This window comes from Halichoeres trimaculatus, unplaced genomic scaffold (genome assembly GCF_033239565.1).
Source record: "Halichoeres trimaculatus isolate MK-OKI-2021-1 unplaced genomic scaffold, fHalTri1.1 fHalTri1_scaffold_23, whole genome shotgun sequence".
NCBI classification, from domain to species: Eukaryota; Metazoa; Chordata; class Actinopteri; order Labriformes; family Labridae; genus Halichoeres; species Halichoeres trimaculatus.
The window spans coordinates 12,054,269-12,066,972 of NW_027437201.1; the positions used below are offsets into that span (position 1 = coordinate 12,054,269).

The 12,704-nt window shown below is 40.5% G+C and overlaps 1 protein-coding gene across 1 annotated transcript in view; it reads left to right on the forward strand.

Moving 5' to 3' along the window:
• The window catches only part of tex2l (testis expressed 2, like), an 88,714-nt gene that overhangs the window by 44,785 nt on the left and 31,225 nt on the right, over window positions 1–12,704 (forward strand). The window lies entirely within an intron of this gene.

The window sequence follows — 12,704 nt, forward strand, 5'->3', positions numbered from 1 at the left end:
AGATAACCGCCGCGCTCGTGCCACAGCAGCAAGTGGCGCGTAACTTGCCCTGCGCGTGTCAAAAAGCTCCACATGTCCCGTCGCTTATCTCTCCATGCCGTAGCCTCTGTCGTAGAAATGTCTCAGGCGGCTCATAGAGTTCCAAAATCACACATGCGGAGTGGAGGCACTGAAGCTGGCTGTGAACAGACGCCCCGCTGCGCTCTGCGCCTTCTGTGCGCTCCCGTTGCTCCTTGGCAGCGTCTCTGAACACCCCTTCCCTTCCCACTGCCAAATCCACGCCCTGTTCACCAGACGCCCACGCCCACTCTCAGCCTCAGCCTGTGTGACACTATGACAGCGATAATAATTAACAACCTCTGCTAGCTGACAGAGAAAGAGAGCCTCTCTTATCACTTTATTTTGAAAGCAATTTAAAGAGTCGTTACGTAGATTACGTTTAATGCGTTGGAGAAGGAAAGTAGAACTTGAAGCATGATAAAGAGGGAATATTAGCTTTTGATTGCAAACTGAGGACGCAATTTCCCCTCATTTCCCCTTAATTCACCACATCCAATGTGAAGCTTTATTTTTATTTGCCAGCCTTGCTGCTTTTTGGCTTTCATTTCCACAAGAAGTTCACTTTCTCTGGGACTTGTGGCCACCTGCTGTCTCCTCACCCTCCTGACCACATACCCTGAGGAGCCAGCAATGACACACACACTTAACCTTTACACTCTGGCCCAACAGGGGCAGACAGGTGGAATCAGCTTTCTCTCTGTGTCTATTATTTATATTTTTCATGAGAGCACAATAAAGACTGAAACAAATTTAGAGAAATATCAGCAAACAGTCAAGACATTTGTTTTTTAGTCCCTCCTAAGAATAAATAATATACTTTCAGCCATGACAGCAACAACAACAACAAAAAACATGTCTGGATGGATATTTTTTGCTGCAGGGAAAGTATCTCAGTGTAGGAATCAGTCATTAAACTAGACTAACATCCACAAATAGTTCATTATATATTTTGCAGTGTGATGCAACCTTCAGCAAGGCAGATGTTTTCCAATGAAGTAACCACTGAAAAGAAATGTGGCGATAGCACTTACTCTTTAAATCTAATGTACTTCTATGAAAAGTGAAGTTTTTGTAAATCATTTTAGAGAAAAAAGTGGAGTTACAGTGCATCAAAAAAGTACCAAGCACTTCTCTTTTTCCATTTTTTTTTCATTTTTTCCCCTCAAAACTCCACACACAACACTCATGAGCATATGAAGTTTTTTTTTTCATTCTGCAAATTTGTTAGAAATAAACAAAGAAATTATGTACACACATATTCACTTCACTTGTTCAATACTTTATACTATTTTGCAAATAATAATAATAATAAAAATAATAATAATAATAACAATAATGTCATTATAGGGTGATGTGTATAAAATTTTGAGGGAAGAAATCAATTGATTGCATTTTGGATTAAAGCTGTAACATAACATAACATAATGTGAAAAAAAAGTGCACCACGGTGAATACTTTCTGGATGCTCTGTAAGTAAACAAATTGAATGCTTTAGTGTAGATAATTTGTTGTGTATTCTTAAATTAAAGGAAATACATAGATTTGAAAACAAACAAATGAATTATTCATCAGTTTTTGAATGGATCATATCTGTCTAGTTTCATAGGCTGCAGTGCAGGTTTGAGACGAGATTCATGCTACAATGTTTAATGACCCTGAAATGAGTTAAACTTTTTGATGTTTTGTTTTGTTTTTCAACCAAGAGTTTGGAAAAAAGGACCCTGGATGATGAAACCCACAACTGTCAGAATAGAAAGTAAATCAGCTGCAGACCTGTGAGTAATGGAATTATTTTTTTTGAATGAAAGTTGACACACGTCAGAACACCAGTCAAGCTTGTGCTGTATTCAGTTGGCTTTTTAAGCTGTTTAGAAGGACTCTGCTATGACATATAACCACCAAATCCAGCCGTCATGTCAGGTGAAACTATGGCAGTGGCTAAGTGGTGTGGACAAAGGATTGTCCTTTTATTATGCTGGGCATCAAATAACCACAAGAAGTGGGGAAAAGGTGAACACTGGTTTGGTCATATTGTTTACTTCTAAGAGATGCCTCTTATGATGCACCGGAAGTGATTTGTTTTGACACACAGGCAAACTGTAGAATGTCTGGTAGGTATTTTTATGTGCTGAAGTCTTAATATAATCAGAATTTCTGTTTGACTACTAGGATAAGAAAGAGAAAGAAATGCAATCGATGCAGAACTCTTGAATCTCTACAGTGAGGAATATGTCTTCATAAAAGCTGATTTTCCTCACTGTTCTTCTGTATGGCCAGCCTATAGTATATTGACACAGAGGGAGGAGTGTTTGACTAAAATGTTGCATAGAGAAGATAAGACTAGAGGCTCAAAGACTCCCACTGAGCCCACATGGTCCCTATGCTTACAGTAGAACTCACAAAAGGTGCCAGTTATATTAACATCTATAGGACATATGATGTCATGTATGGCTGCAATGTTACATTAAAACACTTGAAACATCCCCTATGGCCTAAGCACAAATTCAGGTAATTAATCAAAAAAAAAAAGAAGTTTGGTGTCCTACAAAATAAAAGTTTGAGAGACGTTGTCAGAGTAAGGCGGTGATAAATGGTGAAATAATCAACTGTGATTTTTGTTTGGGACATCATGTATGGCACCTAAAATCAGTAATTATTATTTAAACTAATGTGAGCTCCATTCCTTCAGTCACGTTACTCAACTTATGTCTTTTCCAATTTATATTGGCAGCATCCTGCAAATCAGAGCCCTCGAAGAGAAATCATTTGAAAAGAAAGTGATATCTGATGCCAACACAGTTTCATCCACCACTCTCTGGATACCTTCAACTTCCAGCCATCTCTTACAGTTTACTCTAAAGTTACCCAACCCAGCTTTAAGGACAAAATGAATCCAAACCAAAAATGTTTTTCTCCAATCTCGCACTTTTGGTGCCTAAAACTAACCGAGGGTTTAGAAAAAGGTCATGGTTCTGGCTGAAGCCGTGCATCAATATTGACTTTTGGTTTCACGCAGACACAAACAGCGATCTCCTGGGTGAAAGAGAATAAGCTCTTTGGCAGAAAGACAGGAAAGCTTGTAATTTGTACCACCACATTGTGATGAGCGACGTGAGACGGCTGTTCTGTTGAAAACATGGTGTAAAGCCTAGTTCTGATTGAATTTAATTCCTTTTAAATTCATTCTGATGAAAAGAGGAAGAATTCATCCCCATGTGTGGATACACCTGAACATAAGGTTTGTTGACTTTTCCTTTGACTGCTGTAACAGTTTGGTCAGACACTCTGTCATGACACTAAAAATAGATTTATGCTTTCAAAATTTATTGAATTTTTAAACATCAAAGATCAACAAAGGTTTTGGTCGGGTTTGGGAGGTATCAGTTAAATTGCTTTAAAAAAATACTGTAAATTAAAAAAAACTTGTACAGTAATGACACAAACCCAAAATACCTCAAAACAGACATAATTAACATACCTCAACAATAAATGTGTCACAGTATAAATCAAAATTTATCGGCATCTTCATCTTACATGTTGAAATATAAGTGAGGGGCTACATGGCAGCACATCCATATGGATGATAAATCTGAGGTGGACCACGGTATCAATCGACCCAGGCCTCTCCCAACCTGGCAGTCTGTCAATTTCCAGAAGTCTCTAAACAGAGAAGGCATCATTTACCCTGCCGCACTCTCCGAGCACTCCTCCGTATTGATCCTCCGTGTTGTTGGGAAACAATCGGAGACGTGCCACTCTATAGTCAAAGTGATCAATAACGGTGGTGTGTTTTGTTTGCTTCGTTTAAAGAGCTTTTTTACCTTGACTACAGGTGCAAGGATCAGATGTGGATGCCTTTTAGGGGATCATACCAAAACTGCTTTTTATCTAAATTGCACAATGAACAGAAGATTCTTCTTTTTATTTCTTCCTTTTACTGTAAAAAGAGAGCGAAAAGGATCAAATTGTTTTTTTTTTCTTTTTTAATCAACCCTCCACATTTTCCATGTTGGCTAAACTGCATCAAGTTTTACTTGAGCTGCACTTTTAAATTAAACACACTCAGAAACAAAACCCTATAGGTTTTCATAGAAATATGAAAAATCAAACATAAGTTTCTGCCATGTCTGGGCATAAGTTATCCTAAATGACACCCTATTGTATGGGAACTCAACAGTTTACAGGAGAACACCTGAACTTGGGCCTTCCTGCACACACACCTGTAACCAAGAAGGACATCCTTGGTGTTCAATTCCTTCCCACCTGTGTTAGGTCTGTATCTGTGGGAAGGTAGACAGCTGTACAAAGCTCAGCCGTGCCTGTTGTGCTCTGTAATTCTCTGTCTTGTTCTTGTAGTGACCTGTGGTAGCTTTAAAAACAGGAAGCAGGACTTTGAATAGAGTACATGACTCAGGTGGAGAAACGAATCAGGCCATATAGGGCCATGAACAAATATGATTTTGCTGTTAAACTCAGACATTTGCTAGTACAGTGTGAACTTTCAGCAAAATAAGATTTTACACTTAAAATATCAGATTTTGCCAGACTTGCTACTTTTTGACACTCAGTAATGTGTGCGTTACATCACAGTTGACAGCGTCTGTCATTATGCTTTCATGCTCTACTACCCAGATGCAAACAGTCTTAGACCAGTATTATACAGTGTTTCTCAAAGTAATTGTAAAAGTGTGCTTCATCATTGAAAGAGCACATCACTAAACTGGGACCTCTTTCATCAATTCTCATGTGATCGTGATATTTTGTGCACCATTCATAGTGCACAATGACTAAAAAAAATAATAATAATCAAACCAAAAAACACCTTGTTGCAGTGGTGTACACAGAAAAAATAAGTAAACTCTTATATTTATGTAGAATTTTTCTCAAGTAACAGAGTAAGGGTTGGATATTCATGGACTCTCTGGCTTGTGTCGACTTAAAAGGCTTTTTGTTTTCGTGTGCTCCAAAATACTTAATCTCCTGTTCGGGTCAAAATGAATACACCAGACTTCTCAGGTTGTCCTGAAGGGTGTAGCCACCATTGTCCCACAAGAGAACACAAAGCACTTTTCTGTTATTGTGCTGGATCTTTGAGGATACAATACACAGGACTGGATACTCAAAGGGCTGCTCTCTAAATGCCCGGTTTACTCACCTGGATGGAATGTCTCTGCCTCACACTGAAACAGAAACCTGTTACTGAACTCTAAAACATCGTCGTCACCATGAAAGGCCAGCATGGATTAAAGGATGGATTACGTGAGGAGTGATCTAAAGCTCAGGAAACACTTGAGAAGATCATTACAGATAATACAAGTCATGCTTGCTACTAGTCAAATGTAGTAACTATGGTTCCTCTATTGGGATATGATGAGCAAAACTTTGTAACAGCGTTTGTTTTTCTGTGGCTTCTCTCAAGTTATGCTAGCTTTCTCTGTTGGCACTTTGTGTTGCAGTGAAATCTAAACAAGCGTTAGTGTCTGAATTTTTTTTAAAGAAAAAAAATTAGGCTTCTAATGAGCCAGAAAAATGTCCCTTTCAAGATATTAAGTGACAAAAATCATGCCTCATTACTTTACAAGACTTGGAAAAAATCTGCCAAAGGGGTAAGATAGAAATAATGTCTTCCTTGTATGAAGACATTATGCTAATTTCAACAAACTTCAATCAATCAATCAAACTTTATTTATAAAGCACTTTTCATGCACAACGGATGCAACACAAAGTGCTCCACAAAAGAAAACAAAACAAAACAAACAAAAACATTATAAAAATAATCATAAGTGACCTGATAAACCCACATAAACCCACACATTAGTGTACAACCTCCACCTCTAACCCACCAACCCACACCCCTAGTGCACAAAGTGAACACAGTTAATTAAAATCCCTGCAGATGGCCTGAGGAACTGAACTTTACTTTCACACTTAGGATCTAGACCTGTCTGGATATTCTTTTTTAGCCTTTTTCCCACAACATCTGGAAAGAGGGAAAAAATGCAGCTACTACCGGACAAACCCTGTGACTGACAGCTACTCTCATTCGATACACACTGCTTAACACTGCTGGAATCAGTGCCCAGCACCAAAAGACGTATGAAGAAAACAAACCCCAGCAGATTACCAAATTTAAAACTTCACACACAAACCGAGAGGAGGAAACCAACCAATGGGAGAGGTCTCAGCAAACGCGGCATCTGTGTAGCCAGTGAGACCGTGTGTTGTGTGAAAGCCAGTGGCAGGGCCATATTCTCAGCCATAACTGCAGGGCAGAGCTCTGCGGCCAGCTGGGTAAGTATAGGGCAAGGCAGCACTGTACATTATCGCATGGGTGTGGCTACGAGCTTGCTTGCTTGAAAAAAAAATGTTTTCAATTGAGGAAGGCACGAAAAGTGCCAGGCATGCCTGCACAGGATTGTTGCCTTAGTGTGTGACACGGAAATGTGAGGGTAATTATAAAACTGTTTACCTATTTGAAGCTGAGTCATTGCAGAGAGGAGACACTGAAAGAAATGTTAAACAGTGACCTCACATTTTAGTGTGTTGCTTATTTAAATGTTATTATCTGTACGAGGAGACTTATCCTCCTGTGTTTCAGGATTAACTTAATGTTTGTCTAAACTGTGGGGAAAAGAATTTAGAGAAAAACTGGAGGGTAACAAATGAACATCAGATGGTTCCTGCGACGTGGAAACATTCTGGTTTTGCACTTAAAGCAAATATTTGAGCCTCTCTCAGTCCTTGTAATTGTACTCCATGTGTATGGGGAAAATCCATACTGATCTGTTGATCTGTGCTGACAGCACGCTAACTGATCTTATGCCTCTGGCTTTTAAGGCCCTCCTGTAACCCTGCAGAGTAACAATACAAGGTAAGATAAGGCCTCAGGTGTCCTCATGCAGGTCTGAGATCCAGACAAAACAACCTGTAGAGAAATCAGTTTATCTCTTCACATGTGACATTTCTGTTGCTACCAGTCTGAGAAGAAAGTGGTTACAAGAAAAATGTTGCTTTGATTCAGATAATGTAGGAAGAGTTTTCCCTGCACTGTGAAAGGAGCACTGTACAGTGAGCATATTTGTCTTCCATATAGAAGAAGATTTGTGGTAAATACTACTTAACATGTCAAGGGTTTCCACTTCTCAGGAACAGGAAGGAAACAGCAGTCTTAAGCTGTGGGCAATTTGGGGTGACTGTGCTTCATGAATGGGAATCCTGAGGCTCAATTACGCAGTTAGAGTTTACTGCCTTCATAGACTACATAGACAAACTTAAACAATCAATGAATTAAATGAACGTGGCTTATTGTTTTTTTTAATTCATTTTTTTATTTTTGGGACGGCTGAGGGTCATAATAGAGAAAACTGTAACATAAGAATTTTGAAGACTGCAGTTCCTCAAGTGTCCACTTGAGGCTTGTCCAAACATCAAGGAATGCTCTTTAACATTCATGTTAAAATGTTTTTACTCCCTGCTTTCTTGCTGATCTTCCATTTGTGTAAAAAACTTGATTCTGATTGGTCAAAAACTTCTCAACAACCCACCGAAGATGGTTACAACACTACACTACACTTTCACCAACATGCAACGCCAAAGGCAAACTGATCACATTATATCAAATCAGTCCATGCCAAAGTGTTTCTGGCAGATTTGGTTAATGCTTTTTGTCACCATAGACTTAAAGGTGAGATCAATAGCTTATGTTAGCATGATATTTGTAAACAATGTTGGTCAGAGGTTAGTTTTCTGCTAGCATGCTATTTCAGCAGGCTACACAACATGGGTATTTTCATACTGGATCCAGCAATCCAGCTGACACCAGAGGAGCAGGTCTTTACTGCAGTGGAACCACTGGGACTAGTTTCTAAAACTGTATATAGATCATTTAAATCAATGAGATAATGTCTATATTTTCAGATTTCTATTTTTACTCACTACATGGGGAAAAAGGACAAAAAAATGCTGTTTCACATTTTTTGTATCAGGTCTTTTTGTATGGGTGGAGCAAATGCTTATGTGTAAACATTGTAATTTTCAGTCCATCTTTTCTATCTGCTTTATCCCTTCGTATTCGAGCTAACTGCTAACAGTGAGTTAGAATTTAGTACTGGGCATGAACTTGATCTTAATTTCTTAACTGTTTTTTAGCAACACATGAAGGTAGCAGAAAGGGACACTTGGGCCATGTCTACGCGTAGCCAGGTATCTGGGAAACCATATATATTTTACATGCTTAGGCCAGTCATCCACACCAAACTGCAGTCTTACGTTACTAAGAACAATGTTTTCTGAAAACTTCAGCCAAAGTGAAGATTTAGGAAAACTCCAGTGCCATGGTTTTTATGTAAACACCGGGAAACACAGTTTTTGGTTGATTGATCTGGCATGGGTTTCAGGTCTGAAAAACACTGCCACCTGTGGGTTTGGCATGCTTCTAGCAGCATTTATCAGCAGATTTTCCGGGGTTTGTGTGGACAAAAGCATTTCCACAAACGTGTTAGGGGAGATAGTTGTTTTTGAAAATACCTGGTTACATGTGTACAAGGCCTTGGTCAGTTTTGCCACTGTGTGACTGTATGCACACCTATTTGCCCCTGATTAGGAACAGGTGTGGCAAGATTATGTGTGTTTGGGCTCCAGTTCCCTGTGCTGACTCATTATCTCACCATTTGAGGTAGTGAGAGGTTATTTGGTTGGTATCTCCATGTGAAGTAAGACAAAAACAACTGAGCTCATAAACACAGGAATGAGGCTGCAGCACAGATGACGTCAGGTCCTTTTAAAGACCTCGGCAGAACTATCAGCCGATCCGTGCTGCAGTCCAGCAGTAAGCAATCTACTTCTCTGATAACTTATCTGTCAGGTGTGACTTAAGGTAATAAGGCCACCCTGTAAAATGTGCTGTTTGAGAAACACTGCACACACCCAGTTCATCTGAGTTTGATATATGCATGTGTGTCAACCTTCATTTTCCGCTGCTTTGGAGTCAAACATTCTCTTGGACGGCACGCTGCAGTTACCTTGCGATTTACTGCTCCGTGTATTGAGGATTTCCAAACCATATGATTCTGTGATCTACAGTCATGATGTCATTCACGCAACAAAGAGTGGCCTGTAATCATCCTCGTCATTTGGTCTCTCTGTGTTGAAATTCCACAGAGGAGGATGATGTGTTAAAGGCTGGAAGACGGCTTTAAATATAGAGACACATTGTGCTGTTTGACTGTCTAATAGGACCTGAGAAAAGAAAGAAGGAACGAGAAAAGAAAGTGGCAAATGCAAGCAGTTGAAGATGCTTTAACTCCTCAGAAAAGTATTCCATCTCCATCGACCTGCCTTTGAATCCACTGTTTGATCACTTGAGAAGTGAAATTGTAGAAATGAATGGGGTGTCATGTGAGGGGCCCTCAGAAAAACTTTGAAAACTTGTGCGATCTGCACCACGAAATTATACCTCTGCGAGCTCCGGCCTGACCCACTGAAAGAGACAGGCAGCCTAAACAAACATGACCCCCCTAACCACTTCAACCACACACACACAAACAGCCGTCACACACACAGTAACGTGGAGCTGCCTTCAGAGGGTATCACAGTTTCAGGCCAGGAGTAAAGCTCCTGATTAAATAGTTTTCAGAGCGTGCGTCGCTCTGGCTCGAGGAGCTCAGCAGCTTTGAAGGCAGGGTCGTTGTGTTATCGGCGCCCGGGATAGAAGATAACAAAGTTAGACAGCGCTCAGAGATGCTGTTTACTAACAGTCAGGGCTGGCTGTCAGGTGGTATTCGTGGGGGGAGCAGAAATGTGGACGGTGATGATTGTGCAAATGTAGTTTGAAATCTGGCTAGCATTAGGCTAACTTTCACTTGAGCTTCTGTCACTACCTTTCTGAAACTAACAACACAACAAATGCCTTAGAGGAGCAGCAGTTTGACAGAATGTCCCCAGGTTGCTGCCTTTATAAATGATTGTTTATTAATGCCTCTCTGTGGTGTTACTGGTTTCTTCTCTCCTGAGGGTGTAGTATAATCATGTGCAACCAAACCTTTTGTCACCACTGGGTGACTCATTGTTCATACTCATTTCTACAAAGCTTACCCAGTTCCTAATCTATTTACTGTCAAATCTTTATTACTCTGGACTGAGTGGCCCTTGAAACCTGCATAATGCATAAGGACTGAATCCAAGTTACCGACACATTTCTATAAAAAAGGCAATAAGTCAGTCAGGTTCCCTTGTTGGCCTCCAAGTCAAATCCCCTCAGAGATGAAAGGTGTCAATACCTCTCTTGTCCGTGCTGCCTGTTACCGCACTTATTGAGCAGCTGCTCGATGATCTGGATCTCTGAGTATGATGCATGATACATGTGCGGGTCTGCAGGGGATGTGAGACATGACATTGGTGTCACAGAGTAGGACCTGGGGAGCTGGAGAGCTGCAGCCAACAGGCACCACATGTCAGGATGTCAAGATGGATGGTGGAGATTTGCTCTGGGTGTCCAGAGGATGAAGTATAATCCAGCCCAGATGCTGAGCGTCTCTAACCTCAGTGATGGTCTGGTAACTGAAGTATGACAGTCTGCTTCTAGACTTTGGTCAAACCGTGACAAACATTTCCATGGGGCCACAACGTTGACATCAATCGACGTCTAACTTGTCTTCTGCATTTTTTCCTCTCAAGGATATACGAGAAAACAGAGGATTTTGGGCCTACTGGTTAAGCTGCATGCTTACCTAGCTAGTGTTGCTTCATTCCTAAGACCCCCTTCCTACATGTCATACCCCTGCACTCTCTTACAGTTTCCTGCTCTGTCCACAGTCCCATTCTCATAAAATGAAGGTGAAAAACCCAAAATTAAACTTAATGTGTTTTTTTTTTTTCAATCAATGGCAGTTATTGCAAAAGCCCTACTTCAAACTTTGATTTTACCCTGCCTTTAATTGAGACAGGCAACAATAAGATGCAGACTTATTGAAACTTGCCAAGCAAAACACGTGCTTAGTTATTTCAGCCTTTATTCAGTTTTTAAATACATACAGACAGTGAAGCCCCACTTGTAGTCACTGGTGCATGCATTGTTTCAGCTTGATCAGGCTTTTGGAGATTGTGACCCCGACTTGTACTGCAACACTGGCCACCCGTACTATGCCAAACGGAAACACAATTGGCTTCCCCTGCAGTGCCATCCCCAGCCCCCTATGACACAGGCATGGCCAGTCTATGCCATCGCAAAGCATCTCAACTTTGGTCAATTTTTGGCTTGTGTCAAATCGTTTCCAGCTCAGCCCTTTAACACTGCAGCCATTGTTTAAAATGATTGTTCAGAGGAGCAGTTGCAATGAATATAATTCATGCATTAAGGGGTTAGCGCATGCTTGGTCACATCACAGATGGCCAGTGCGACAATGCCCCAACTTGTGCATATAAAACAGCTGATTGTGAACTCTCCTCCTACCACTGCCTCATCCAGCTTTTTGTAATATATCCTAAACAGAAACCAGGGTTCAGCTCCATTTCGTCTCTTTCTCTTTCATAGAATCACCAGAAATACTGTTATCCTGTCCTTTTTGAGCAAAAAACAGTTGATGACCTGGGCCTCTGCTTGAGATTGGCCTTTATTCAATGCAACAGCCACACTTGGCTATAAAAAGGAACCAGGCCTACATTTAGGGCAGGCTTTTATTGGAAGTTCTTTAGGCATGTTCAGAGGGTTTTGACACTGTGACTGATGGTTCAGGCCTAACAGTAACAATACATTCATTTCATTTTACATAACTGAGTATTTCTGGCTTATTTTTGTTTTGAAATAAAAGAGCTGGAGAAAAGTCATCGATCTTTATACACAATGAGTGTCATACACCAATAAATTCATCACAGACACACCTCTGAGTTAACAGCTGGTTGGCTTCCAGAGCGATACAGCATATAATTACTTTACAGCAAATGACATCACACAAGTTGAGACCTGGTTTCTGGAACGACCTGGGAAATGCAGGAAGTAATAGTAGGTTAAGACTTAGTAACTTAGCAATTATATCATGTTTGTCTGCCTGTTACATTTTTCCTTAACCCAGATCAGAATCTCCACCTGAGTACAGAGGTAGGAGTAGCTTCCTGTTTGGTTGGACGGGGTTAACATGCCTTTGCAGAGGTGTGGTGGACGCAGCAGCGTTTATTGAATGCTAATGGCTTAGTCTCCCTCTTTATCTCAATCTAGACGATAGTGACTGGTTGTGTGTGGAGTCATAGTGTTTGTGCGTGTGGTTTGGCACGGCAGGCTGCTCTAATATGCCCTAATCGCTGTGATGTCATCCACCTGTTTTTATGCCCAGGAGTGGCGATGACTGATGGGGTAATTTTGAATAATCATCTTATCTGATCTGGAGCTCATGAGCTGAAACCCAAAGATATTACAAAACATCACTGTGAAAAGCCGTCTACAACAACACGCTCTGGAGATTTACCCGCTCTTCTTTTTTTCCCACTCATTGTCTTTAAAATAACAGTTATTAAGACTGGAATAAGTGTTTTCTTTGTAAAGGAAAACATTTCTCTTTATTAAATAAACTAGCTGGGTTTCGTTTACCCCTTCTATTATTGTCTGGAAGGGGATTTTTACCCAAGAAGGTTGAAATTGATAAAAGATTCAC